This window comes from Mus pahari, chromosome 9 (genome assembly GCF_900095145.1).
Source record: "Mus pahari chromosome 9, PAHARI_EIJ_v1.1, whole genome shotgun sequence".
Lineage (NCBI taxonomy): Eukaryota > Metazoa > Chordata > Mammalia > Rodentia > Muridae > Mus > Mus pahari.
In genome coordinates, this window is record NC_034598.1 from 62,442,076 (window position 1) to 62,451,965 (window position 9,890).

Below are 9,890 nucleotides of genomic sequence, written 5' to 3' on the forward strand. Positions count from 1 at the left end.
GAGATCTCCCTGTCTTAATCTTCTGGATTCAATCACCACTGTGTCTCAAGATCTCCATACCAAGATCCAGATCAGAAACTTCTATATCCCAGTCTCCAGATTAGGTCCACTGGTGAGCCTTCCAATTCTGGATTGTAGTTCATTTCAAATATAGTCAAGTTGACAACCAGGAATAGCCACTACAGTAATAAAATGTTTTTAAAATTTACTTTACCCTCTGATATTTCAAGTGTTATGGTTCAAGAAACTTAAACATTGTCACAAGTACATGGTTTTTACTTACAGATGCATTACTGCAGACTCAAAACTACAATCAAATTATGAATAACAGCTATGATTTTTAGAACCCAAGAATGAAAACGAAAATAGTATAATATTTACCTGTCCTCAGAGTATATTTAGTCTGCTTAAACCATGCTGGTGAGGATTTCAACAAGTAATAATTGACTATATTTTAAAGCTGGAGGCAAAGCCCAAGGTACTAACTCAGGTAGGTCATTAACATCCTGGTAAAAATGCACATAGGATGTATTATGGCTTTCTATTTGTGCACTTTATAGATTATATCCATTTCTAAAGATGTTAAAACTGCTAGGTTAAATAAAATATTTTTGGCATAACTTGATAACAGACTAATATTACCTTGCAAATTGACCATTTTAAACTCTGTTATTCTTTTATATTTCACATTTCTTTTTACTACCCACCTTATTTCTTCAATAATAATGAATAGTTACAGCACTTCTCTACCTTGGTTTTTATATGTTATATTATTTTTGAGGCAACAATACACTATAGGGTTTATTCAAAGTTTATAAATTTATATACCTGACAGATGCTTACTAAATGTTTATTGAGGATGGCATTACTAATAATGTGCTTGGTATCTTAGCTCTCATACCAATACACTAAACATTTTAAAGATTTGGATATCTGCATTTTAGCTTTTAAAATATTATGTGTAAATGACCATATATTAAAGTTATTTAAAAAAATATTCCCCCTCGTTCCTCTTCATCCTTTTTTGTTCTCTTGAACAGGACTATTTCACATACTCATCTTTAATAAATCTTGCAAGATATTTAAATTCTTATACAGTCTTCCTTCTGTGCCTTGTTGCTTTCCTTCTGTTTACATGAAATCAAGCCTTTGCTCATTTGAAGTCTCTATCTTCCACTCATTCTAACACCTGTGCTCCCCAGTAAAATCTGCTCAGTATCTACAAGACTTTCGGTTTTCCTCAGGAACGTCACTAACAGGCTTAATTTTTCTCTAAAGTGTCATAAGCATACATATTTTCAGAACTAGTTATGTCCTCTAAATATATGAGGTGGTATGTATCATTAAAATGGAGTGATGGGACTTAAGAGAATATATTTAGACAGAAACTCAAATGCTAAAACTCACACAACTTTGTGCTTGCACCTCAGGCTGATATTCTTTAAAATTTGCCCACGTGATTGGAATCAGCTCCTCAGTACGGTCTCCCAGGCTGATCTGCCCTCTGTTCAGTTCACTTTTCTTGTGCAAAGATCTAGTTGAACTGAACCACTTAATTACGTCCACTCTTCGTTATCTCTGTAAAAATGGATGCATTTTCACATAAAGGTTTTGTCTGAATTTTGTTCTGAGTTACTACTTTCAGATCTTTTGTTAATTAGGATATGTCTCATTTTAAAGTCATTGTATAAGTGTGGCTTTGAGATGTCTTCCTTGAATTCACGTAAGGGATTACAAGCCATGATTCCATAGCAATCATAGAATTCAATGCAATAAATATAATTATTTATTTATCCTATAATTACATATTTTTCTGGGCCAGAGTGTTTGTCTATAATCTTAAAATGGCAAATTTTCATCTTTTACCTAGACATTGACATGAGTTTCCTTGTATTAATTTTTAATTGCTTCTTGTAATAGAGTCTTGTCTTGGATAATGAGATGAGAAAGGTAAGTACAATGTCATCAGAAATCCTGATTCTTTCATTTTTAGTTAGCTTTTGTTAACATATATACCACACAGAGGTTACTAAAAATAGCTGCCACACTTCCACATCTGAGCAACATGCAGGGAAGAACTAGAGAAACAGCATGTAAAAGAGTGCACACTACAAGAATTGATTCTATTTATGATCTTTTTTCATGAAAAAAAAATTTGTTGTTCGTAATTATATAAAATTGGACAAAAACGCATTCTATGATCTTTATGTTTTCTAAATAGAACTGAAAATACTAAAGCTCTAGTGGATTATTCTCACTCTAATGAGCACTGCTCTTTGTTAGGGAGGAAGCAAAAAAAAAAAAAAAAAGACTGCTTTCATACAGGTCTCTTTGTCCTGATGATTTCATGGCTCTTTGTCCTCTGTACAGTATAGGACTTTTCCATAGGATAAAGCTGAATACACTTCTGTAGATAAATTGACTCATCAGGAGAGAAAAACCTAGAAAAAGAACTCAGAACACAAAAAGAAAATGCATATGATCATTTTCTCAAGTAATTCACTGAGTGTTTATAGATGCATAAGATCAGCTTTTGAGAACACCAGCAATAAAAATGTATTCCGCAGTCCCAGATAGGTTCATCTTAGGTATTTCTTCCAACAGTTTCATCACAGCTTGTTTTTTTGTTTGTTTGTTTGTTTGTTTTTTCTGGCTTCTAATTAAGTTGATGATCACATTTCTCAGTATTATTTAATTTGCTCCTTATTAGATGGTCATAATAGGTCAATACCACATCTCACTCCAATAATATTTGTCCTTCAGAGATTTTTTTCCATTAACTTGTTTATTTATTCACTTTACATTCCTGTTTCTGTCCCCTGTCTCTCACTCCCCTTCTCCTCTGAGAGGGTGGAAACCCTCTCTTGGTATCCTCTTACCCTGGCACATGAACTCTCCTTGGGGTTAGTTATATCCTCTCCTACTAAGGACAGACGAGGCAGCCCAGCGAGGGGAAAGGATTTCTCAGACAGACAACAGCTTTCGGGACATCCCCCACTCCAACTGCTGGAGGACTCGAAGACAGAGCTGCACATCTGCTTCATATGTACAGGGGCTTAGGTGCTGCCTGTGTAATGTCTTTGGTTGGTGGCTCAGTCTCTGAAAAACCCCCAGGGTCTAGGCTAGTTGATTCTATTGGTCTTCCTGTGGAGTTCATATCCCCTTCAGGACCCTCTATCATTCCCACAATTCTTCAGTAAAAGTCCCCAAGCTCTGTTCAATATGCGGCTGTGGCTCTCTTTATCTGTTTCAATGAGTTCATGAATGGAGCTTCTTAGAAGACAGTTCTGATAGGCCCCTGTCTGCAGTCATTAAGAGTATCATTAATAGTGTCAGGAACTGGTGCTTGTCCGTTCAATGGATCTCAAGTTGGGTGTCAACAGCCCTGCTGGCAGGCAGATAGAGCTATGGGTCACACCTTACAAAGATATTTGATTAGATTTAAGATACACTTTGCTGGAATGGTAAGTGCCAATGTGTGGTTCTGTAAGCCTGGCTAACAACACAAGCCAGGTATAAGTATTCCACCAGAGAACTTTTCTGATAACTAAATTGGCATGACAACAAGCTATGCTTTAAATACCAACAAGCAAAAACATCTCTAAGTCTTAATCAGAGAAGACTTTCCTACTTATATACAGTAGCAAATGAAAAAATACATGGACTCCCAAGATGCAGAGATGGGATCAAATCATGGGATCAAATCACTTACACTGCCCATTCCCAAGGCTCAGGAAGTAGTGTGTGAGAGAACCAGCATGTATATAAAAGCAATTAGAAATTTGAAGGGCTATGAAACTCCATTTGCTAGATTCTGTATAATTCTCAAATAACAAGTGTAGTTAACTTGTATTAGACCCCTACACAACCAATTCTATCAATAATCAGTAAAGGGGATAGACTTAGGGTTTATAGGGTCCTGCAATTTATCTCTGAATTATTGTCTATTAATGTATTCTGGGAGGGGCTAGAATCAGTGTGTTTAAATGTATACTCACAGATGAGCCCATCGGGCTGTGGAATATAGCTACAAATTCACAGTCACACAGATAGTCCTGGTTAATTTCAAGTAAGTATATCAAGACATGTATGATACTGGGCAGTGGTGGCTCATGCCTTTCATCCAAGCACTCAGGAGGCAGAGGCAGAGGCAGGCAGATTTCTGTAGTCTACAGAGTAAGTTCCAGGATAATCATGGATGCACAGAGAAACAGTCTTGAAAAGATGGAAACGCTAAACAAAGCAAAACAAAACAGAATAAAAAGATATGTGTATCAAACAAATAAAGATGAGGGAGAAATATTTGGGGAAAGAAAGAAAGGTGAATGTGGATTGTAGGCAGGACATGGGGAGAAGGGGCAGGACTCCTGGCATATATACTGAAAATTTCAAAGTGAAAATTTTAAATGAAACACTTCAAAAAGGTAGTCTGGTCCAGCCATCAGTGATCAGAAGTTCACTCCTGTAATGTTTTTTCACATGCCCAGCCTTTACCTTGCCACTTTTCATATTATAAGATGGGGATTACACTGAAATTCTACAATTCTACATAGGAATTCCATCCAATGCAATGCATCTAGAGTCCATATGAGGGATCTTTCCAGAGAAAACTGGACGCCATATCAAATGAGGTAGACAGAGTGGCCTCAAAGCCAGGGCCACTTTCTTTCACTCCTTGAGCTCAGATGACTATCTTTATATTGATATGATGGCACTTGTATTGTATTTTACAGATCTGACAGTTTTGACTGTCTTTTCTTTAAAAAGAGAAAATGTTTTGCTAAGTAACACTTACAGTGACCATTTTGAGGATTTTGCATTTGTGTTTCTTTTCCATTCTCCTCGCCTTGCTTTCATTTTGTCACTTTAAGATGTACACATGTATTCCCCAGCACTGAACAGGTGACATAAGATCTTCTCTCTCTTTACTGTGCTGCTAAAAAGTCTCTGAAAGTGTGAGTGCCATTTAATATTGTCACCCTATCTACTGCTGGGTGTCAGATCTCTTTCTATTTTTAATAGGGGCAGAAAAATAACAGGGCATTCTTGGGACAATTATATATTTGTGGGACAGTTAGGCAATATCCCAAGGCTGTGACACCCTCCCCCCATTAGTGCACTGTCCATAGAAGTGGACAATAAAAACCTATCTTTCTGAGGTGTTTTCATTTTGATAGCTCCATATATTCTCTTACATTCCAGGTAGTACTTACATTCTCTCATGACAGGCACTCTCAGCTGTAATAATAAATGTCATTTTTTATTGGGCAAATAGTTTTCATCACTGCCAACATTGATTCTCTCTGATAACATAGAGCTGCACAATATCAGATATTTGTGATTGGAAGGTGGGGTATAAATACAACTGTTTGGCCCCATGTGACTCCCTTCTAAAGAAAATAAAGATTAAATATAAGAGGATATAGGAATGAATGAAAACTTCAAGGACAATGTGACTGTAAGATATTCTCAATGTTGAATTAAATTCAAAAGTAGAATCATTTAAGATATCTCTCATTTTAGTTCAGGACTGATGTAGCCTATGTCTATTAAGTATTCCAGCTGCAATGCAAGATACATTAGATCCTATACAGTCTACTCATCATCCACTTAAACTTCTATATAAAAGTCTTCTTTATTTTATATATTTTTTCAATTGTTTATTGTAACTAAATTGAATGTCAAAAAAAGAGTTTTTTATTTTATTTTTACAAATGTTCAATCTGATCCTAAAAAAAAATGGCATAATTCAGTAAGGACTTACTCATGTAGTGAGACTCTGCTATTGTTGGTAAAGACTACTCCATTTTTAACTAAACCATTACATTGTGAAAACATATAGCTAGCCAACATTATGGCATTTAAAGGTATAGTTCTATTTAAAGTCCAGTAGAGAATATTATCTGAGAGAATTTGCAAGTGCAATGTTCTTTCTTGGGACATGGAAGACATCTGTAACAAATGCATTCACTGGACAGCCACAACCATGTTTTATTTTTACTTATAATTTATCCACAACCTTTAAAGAAATGCCATTGAGCATCCTCATTGAGAGTGCTTAGTGGAAGTTCACTGGATACATTCCAAAGTCTAATTACTTGGCTTAATTGAAAAACTTTTAGATTTGTACTGGGTGTCATTTTTCTACTCTGCAGATAATAGGACACCTCCTCCCCAAACTAAGCACACCCCCACAATGAGTAACTGAGCTGTAACTCCCTTCTGCTTCTGATTACCAATGAAATAGAAAGAAAGAAAAAAAGCTCCTCAGATTCTCCCACGTGCAGTTCTGCCAACACAACACCTCAATCCTGGAAAGAAAAACAAAAACAAACAAACAAACAAACAAACAAAAACAACTGCTTTCAGGAATTAGAAATAACAAATTGTCAAGATGTCACAAATAAGTTAAGAAGATGCTTCTTGCATTTCAAAATATTTTAGCACTGTTTGTTAGGTCTGTACACAAGGTTAAAGTAAATTCTTTCTCTCTCTCTCTCTCTCTCTCTCTCTCTCTCTCTCTCTCTCTCTCTCTGTGTGTGTGTGTGTGTGTGTGTGTGTGTGTGTGTGTGTGTGTGTGTGTGTGTGTATGTATGTGTGTATGTGTGTGTGTGTATGTGTGTGTGTGCAGTACCGTCATTTAATATTTAATAGGAAATGTAATCAAAATAGAAGGTAGGAAATAAACTATCTGGGCATACACTACATTAACTTTGGTTTACATTCATAGTTTTCAATTTTAAAGTAATATAAACTGTTGTATAAGAAGGCAGGAATAAAGAAAACATGAATTTATATCTAATTAAATATACCTTACATTTGATAGAACTTAAATCAAACAAGAACCAAGTACCATGATACCCCAGTAATTGGTCAATTTCACAAGATCTTTTGTCTAGCTTTATGGTGATAAACATTACAGCATTTAGACTGTACAGCTAATGTGTTTGCATATGGATGGTGTGAAGTCAAGCCAATTAACATATCTTTACATACCAGATAAATAAATGATTTTTGACTAAACACACCTAGATACTTACGATCAATTCTCCTAGAATATTAAAGCCATACAACAAATCACTGTTAACCAGTATCACAGCGCTATAAATTATATCTCCAAAAATTCATTCACCTTGAATCTCTGAAATTCTGTCCACTTTACCAACACTCCCCCGGCCCCTTTTTCCAACTCTTTTAGACCTTGGCAACCACCTACCTTTTACTTTTTACAAAATTGACTTCCAGTACTACTAGGCCATGGTATGGTACCACCCATGGTAGGCTGGGTGTCACATCCTTAGTTAACACTGAAAAGTGTTTCTATAGTGACTCTAAATTTAGCCAAGTTTCTTCTTCACTTCTACTTAAAATTTTTGCTTAGGACAGTGACCTATGACATACTGTTACTTTATGCTTCTGACTGTACGGCCTGCTTTTGGATGCAGTTCACTGCTATTACCCTGATTCGTGAGCATATCATATTCCATACTGCTGTGCTGGCAAAAGACCCCAATTCAAACCTTTATGTGCACTTTCTCCGTCAATATAAGATCTGTAAGTCTATAGTATGTGCTTATTATACTTCAAACACAGCACAAGCAATAGTAATGAATGCTTATTTTCCTATTAGAAATCTTATTGCTCATAATAATATGCATATGGTATATAACATTTTATGAATCAGCAATGAGCCCAACAATTTTGCCTCCCTTGCAAACCCATTGTGCTAGCCATAAATAAGTGCCCATTACATTATGGGCAAGTGGAAGATACCAGATATTAAGGAGTCGAGAAATAGCTGAGCAAATAAGTGTACTTTCTGCTCTTTCAGAGGATATGAATGTATTCGGTTCCCAGCACCCATGTCAGGTGACTTACAAGTCCCTGGAACTCCAAGACGAGGATCTCTGTTGGCAAGCACACAGAGGTACCGCGTGTGTGTGTGTGCACATGCACACACATACACACACTCATTTAAAGAATACTAGAAATTTGTGAGGGAGCATATGAACTTAGCATGGAATACTAGAAAGCTAGGTGCAGGAAAGCAGAGGAACAAACAAAACATAACAAAAACAAAGACAACAACAACAAAACCTCTTCTTGCAAACCTCTTTCTAAATAGCCATGCTCCAGTTGTTCCTGCCTGGCTAAAGATGATCTTTCTTGCTGTACTGATGGATTTTTCATTCTATTCTAATTATAGTAAAAGCCATTGGATTGATTTGACTGTATCTGTAAAAAAAAGAAAAAGAAAAAGAAAATAAAAAGGAAATAAAAAAGAAAGAAAAAGAAAAAATATTAAACATTTTATTGTATTATCACTGGCAGAATCCATCTTAAATGTATCCTATAGAAATTTCCAAGTTACTGAAATGCAAAAATAATTTCAAAATATAGTTCTATCCTGCTAGTTGTATGGAATATTATTTGCTGTTGTTGTTTGGTTGGTATTCCATTCTTCCTGCTCTGTCCTAGGATCTGGAGTTGCCATCTAGAGACAAGGGAACTGGAGAGTCAGGGGCAGCAGGAGAGATAGCTTAGTTTTACAAGATAACTCCATCACCCAAATTGGATGCAGAAAATTCAAGTCAGCAGACAGAGGAGTTGAAGTATGTAGATACCAACCATCTCTCTAACCTCCCACATATGCTTTGATAATTATAGGGCTCTGACTCCTTTAATACACAGGGGTGTAGATAAAGGAGGTAAAGCACTTTTATAATATATAACATAGTAAAAGAATACAACATCTGCTGTAAGAGGTTATGTACTATAAAGTTAAATAAAATTACCTACTTTATTTTTAGTATCCTATACAGAATTTAGAAGGTGTTCCTTGAACCTATTTTAAAGATACCCACAGAGGGTTTCCACTGCAGTCATTGTCTTCAACTGGATGAGAATGGTATAGTCTTGTCTGTTATTCATTCTCTTACTATTTAAGTGCAATAAAAATAAAAAAGATATTTTCCTAAGTTGTCCATATTGGTTTATGAAAGTTGCCTCTCAGGGTTTTAGTGAAGAAAGTAACTGTGAGCTTGATGACGGTGATCGATACCCTAATCCATCTTGTGGAAAGCAGAGACAGGCAGATCTCTGAATTCTAAGACAGCGTGAGTTCTAGGTTAGCCAGGAACAGAGGGAAATCCACACACACACACACACACACACACACACACACACACACACACAAAATCTGTCACTCAATTCTAATCGGTTTTCACTCTTGACAGTCCTAAATACACCAAGACAAATCTCAGGATTCCTTAAGGCCATGGAATCTGCTTTTAGAAATAAGTCTGATGTATACTCAAGTCAGGGCGTTTTGTAGTTACAAATATCCGGAACAAATTAAGCGGGGAAGATTTTAATTATAATATATTACTTATCTAATATTCAAATGGAATTGAGCACTGTATTTTAACCTGTTAAGCATGGCAGGTATTCTACTTTTAGTGGTTGAGCTATACTACTACTTCTACTGAGCAGGGTAGATCCTTAACAATTGGGGATTAATAAAAAAATAGTTATTAGGTCGAAGAGATTCCAGAATCAAAGATGCCAATGCCATTTCGGGTGTAATTCTGTCTTGTGGTTGGAGTAGATTAGTTCCTATGAGCATGTATTGTTATAAAGCAAGCTCAGTGGATGAAGAGCTGCCTCCTTAAGGAGTACTTGCTAGAAGTTGGTGTCATGATGTTTGAATTTGTCAGCCACAAGAAATCTGATTCAAAGAAAAACATTGAGTGATATATATATATATATATATATATATATATATATATATATCATAAACACACAGACACACACACACAGACACACAGACACACAGACACACAGACACACACACACACACACACACACACATATATATATATATATATATA